Source organism: Orbicella faveolata, unplaced genomic scaffold (genome assembly GCF_042242905.1).
Source record: "Orbicella faveolata isolate gen_17 unplaced genomic scaffold, um_ofav_v1 contig_12, whole genome shotgun sequence".
Taxonomy (NCBI): Eukaryota; Metazoa; Cnidaria; class Anthozoa; order Scleractinia; family Merulinidae; genus Orbicella; species Orbicella faveolata.
Genome location: NW_028301539.1, coordinates 32107432 through 32112584, shown reverse-complemented (window position 1 = coordinate 32112584; position 5153 = coordinate 32107432).

Genomic DNA, 5153 nt, shown 5'->3' with positions numbered 1-5153 from the left:
GTTTTGCTTATTTTGTTATGCTCATAGTCGTCTAGACTTTCTCAAAGTCATTCTCTGTTTGTAGATTCTCCCGGAACTTCTTTTTCTCGCGCTCTTCACACTCGACTTTTGACCCTTGCGAACATTCTTGCCGCGCCGAACTCTGCTTTCACAGACCGACTTTAAGGCGAGTCTTAAACTCGTCTTTTTTCCCTTCGCGTTGCACAGTTCTTCCGCAAACTTTACAAAGTTGCGATATGGCCAGTAAGCCTTCAAATGATTTCGCCTAATTTTTGTCAGGCTCGTAACTAAAATTTTTTAGAGCGGTTACATTTTGCGGTGAAAAAGTTGCAAACTAAAATGCAAAAGTATTGACTATTTTCTTCTAACAATGTTTATTTATGGAAGTGCCAAAAAGCCTGATGAAAAAAAAGTGAAGAGCAAACTTTGGAAGAACTAAGTTCGCCTCATCGCCGTTCGCGAGCAAAATGTCAGTTAGTACAAACCAGTTACAGTAAGCGAATTAAATTGTTCTTGTTTGCCATATAATAAACATCTTATTAACAAAGCTTAGTCGGTCAGTATGGGAGAATCTTGACCTCGGTCATGTGTACAGACCTCGGTCAAGATTCTGCCATACAGACCTCCTGCTCGGTTAAAAAGAGCTAAATCCAGTCGATCTTATTAATAAGTGAAGGATTGATCCAGCTTTTTCAAAGCCGTTCCTTGTTAACTTGGAACGCCTTCAAGCTTGGCTGAAAACGTGACTATATTAAAATGAACACGTTGCTCCAGGTTTGTCAAGTTAGCCAGACTGCGGGTGCCCTGCACAAGCCCATCGGCGACTGCTATTGATGTTGCTTCTCTAAGGCTTAATATAGACTCGGTTCTCTTGGGAGGGCTTAGCAAATATTCCTGGCTTAAAAAGATAAAGATAGTCTATTTATTTGAGCTATAATTAACTCCGTTACACAACATTTCCAGCTGGGCACGCAGAGCAAAGATGAGCTAATCAGGGGGAGGCGGGGATCTTTTTTTCACACCATTAGTTTGGAGATGGCTGTTTTCTTGTTTTCGACAACGGTACTAGGATAGTTAAACAGAAAGGAACGTTTAAAAAATATAGTGAAGAAGTATACGACGTGCCCACTTGAAGCACACCAAAAATTGTTACGTTTTCCGTGCTCAACACTCCCTTACACGAACTTCATCCAGAGCGCACTCGTCCTCTGCCCCCTCCCTCCCCCCGCGGGTCTTGCCCTGCGTTCGGAATATCTGAAAAGTAAAGGAACTTAACGAAATGATTAGAAAAATTGAAAGAACTCCGTTTACACCTTTTGCTGGTCAATTACAGAAAATATCCATTCAATCCTTTTTCAACAGAAGACTTTCAATAACACGATTTGCATGAGCACTCACAATCAATTGCATTATTATACAACCATATCCATGAAGGTGAGAACCTTAAGTGCGGTGAGACAAACATTACAGCCATATAACATTTATTTAAGGAAGAGAGAATATCAAATTTGCTGACAACGAATTTTATTTCGACAAAAATGAAAATACATTTACAGCCAATGAATGTCAAAGGAAGGTATTGTTTATCTTTTGATGATTTTGAATGTTAATACATATGCAAGTGTTATTCTTGAACGTTCCTTACGCGCAAATGAAGGTCATATTGTTGTTAATGAGAGTGTATTGACCACAAGGAAACAAATTTGAACACAAATGAATGGATAATTTCTGTAAATGAACAGCAAAAGGTGTGTTATGTAGACATTCGTCCTCCTTGGATTTTCCGTGTTGCCAAAGTGCCCTCATTTCTTGATAATTAAAACCATTTCAAAAACCAATATCGACCAAAGCCCCTGAAACTAATTCCTTTTTTATTACAATTAGTCTAAAAAAGGATTATTAGCAGTTATTTTCATCTTTTACACTGCTGAAACCAGCTTGGTGGTTTTGGCCAAAGTGAACTTTTGAGATTCCTCTCGTAGGGAAGTCAGTTCTTGTCAATCAGGTCAGTGATCTGAATAAGCTAAGCTAGCTACTGTTTGGCGGTTTATTATCCAACCCGTGCAAAACAGTAATAGCTCGCAAAGTTCTGCTTAATCCTTCATCTTTTAGTCCTTTGAATCTATTAATTATCCGTATGTTTTAATATTCTGTATCTCGGCTGGGGGCGACATATTCTTTGCACCATGGTGCCATGTTTATTTGCACCTAAAATTGTAAAGAAATGTATTGTACATTTGTTGACAAAACTGTCTTTTGTACAAAGTGATAACAAGCGCGAAAACCAGTTGAGCTTAATTTGGAAGCAGACTTTCGCGTGCTCAACCCGTTTTTTTCGAGCGTTGTTAAAAAAGTATCGAACACTGTTAGGCGAAAATCTTTTATTTCTAACGTAACACCTAGAATAAGGATCTTGTCAAACTATGCTACAAATATACCAATAAATATGCCAGCAAAACTTGAGCTTGCTAGCAAAAAAATAAATGGGTTTATTTTTTACTTTGCTATTCGTCGACATAACGGCGTTTGAATGTTATTTATTGCGTATCAGCAGCGAAGATTTTTGCAATAATTAGTCTCTACAGCAACGCAAGAAGGCTAAATGCGAAAACATTTTTCACTTTCAAAGGACGTATACGCCCTTTTCGGCATAGTTTTCGTCGCCACTAGCAATAGCAAAACAAACATTTAAATCGTTATTTTCGGAACTTCCGACTTTTCTGATTAGCTATCCTGACAACTTTTGTCTTAATGTCAGGTTGAGCTAGGGAATACTATCACTTTCGTTCTAATTTAGCTAAACGTGTTCTTCACAGTACAGCAAATTAAAATAGTCTTCCATTCGTGCAGTGGCTTCCTCGGGTAATGCGTCTATTGTATATCGAGACATGTCTTGTATCGGGTGTTCAATTTCCATGTCGTTGTCGGCTTCTTGGGATTAAATACAATGTTTTTCTACTTTCTGTTTTCGAAACTCTTGTAAAAGTTTCTCGATATCAGTTCTTGGCTCCTCGTCCGACCCTTCCACCCACTCCAGGAAAAACTTGTTCATCTTCTCTTGCAGAGTAGCGTTTGGAATGAAGCTAAGTTCTTGTTCACTCGAGAGCAGTTCGTTTTCGCTGGGTTCATTTGTTTCAACGGAGGATACACGGCCTAGTGACTCGCTGTTTTCATCATGACAGTTTGGTTCTGATCCCTCTGTTACTGGTGTAGGGTTCTTCTTAAACTGTCTTCCGAAAATGGATGGCCTAACTGGGGACGCAACGTTTTTGTTTGTAGCGCTTTCCGGCTTTGGTCTGGATCGCGTCAGTCTAGCTGTCAGGCGTTCTTTACAAGCCATTACATCTTGACTTGTAGGAATATTAAAGAAAGTGAAGTGTGATCATCGCAGTAAATATATACTTCACTTGTAGGAATATTGTCGAAATTTGGGAGCGAATTCCTTCTTTTCCACCTCAACTCAGGCGCCATCAACGTGCCTGCTGAAGTTACCGAGCTTAACATTCTGATTCGCCTTGCTCTCTTTGTCGATGGCTAGTTTACTGTGACCTCTCTCGGGTTGTAGTTTAATCGTTTTTAGTTTGGGTAAATCGAATGATTGGTCTCTGTCTAGCGCCAGCCCTTGAGGGAGGCTAGCCCTTCTCTGTCGCAAACGTGGATGGTCCAGTTTCGACCCGGCGAGCCCCATCATACTGCTTGATGAGCTGGTGTTTTTCGGCGGCACGTTCCCTGGTTTGGTTTGTGGATAAAGTTTACTGAGAAGTGTGTCATTTAGATTAATTCCCGCTATGGAATGACGGCCAGAGCGAAATGAAGGAGTCGAACAAGATGGTGGTAACATTCCCGCATCGGGAATTTTTTTCTTGAAACTGCCGATTCCTTCCTGTACAGTAGGAACAAACCTGGACGGACTAAATTTACTTTCTTGCTTTTCAGAAGTTCTGTGGCGCGAACGTTCTTGAAAAGGTTTAAAACAATTGCGATCCACAACCTGTTTCGAGGATGTTCGCATTTTGGTATTCTCGTCTCTTGATGTCACTGCGAGTACCGAGAATTTTGCGGTCTTCGAGAAGCTGCTTCCTCAAAGACATCATTTCCTGATCAATTTTTCCGAGCTGTTCTCTTTTTGCGTTATTTATGCGGCTTATTTGTTGTTTGAGTTTCCTCTGTTCCTTCGCGTTGCTCTGCATCACTTGTCCTATCTCGGAATTCCATCTGGGTTCCATTTTCAAATTGAACATGACGCGGACTTTGTGCGAGCAGCTCATCTGAACAGGACGAAGCCGCGTTTTTCTTGTGCAATGCTTGACACGTCTTCGTTTAAGTTAAACAATTTAATAACTGAGGATCCCACGGGAAATACAACAAACGAAGGACAACAATGCCCACTTTCATCATATTAGTATTATTGTTCACAGTATTCTAAACAAGACAATTACCTGTTTGGCGTTTGATAGATTACCTTCTCGTTTAATTCGTTTAAAGTCATTGGCAAGTGAACTTCATCTCAAATTTGTTGACTTTCAAGTTTTCTTGTTCTGTTAATAGGATGGACATGTTGCCGTCTTACACGCTTCAGAGTAGTCTCATTACAAAGCTGTTTTACGTCGTTTAAAAAAGGTACAAAAGTACAATCCTTACAAAAGTACAAAGCTTCAATCCTTGATCAACAAATCATTTCTCTTTACATTGTCAAGAGGAAGGTGGAGAGAAACACACGCAAATCACTGAAGTCTCTCTTTTTCCGTCAATTTTACCGTAGTAGAGGACGAGGCGTTTTCCTTTCGAGTACTTCTCTTTTGTAGAGTACAAATTGAAGTTGCCGTTACTGTCAGTGTCTTGGTGGTGTGTAGAACTCACATAGATTGAGCTGAATGGCATAAATGGCGATTACCGCGTGTGCAGGTTATCCTTTGTAAGCTGTAGACGAACAAAGCCTGGTTCATAACCCGTGTAATTATCAAATTGCTTTGTGCCGCAGTCTACAAAGGAGACTGTTCTTGCGGTGTTCTGCCCGTCATCTACGTGTGAATCCTTCGCATTCTTTTAGCTGGCGCATACGTTGCACGGCTCAATCCACTACAAAGTGTAGAATCCTCGAAGACCTAATGATCCAACAATGGAAACCACCCGGGGTATCCAGTCGATGGAAT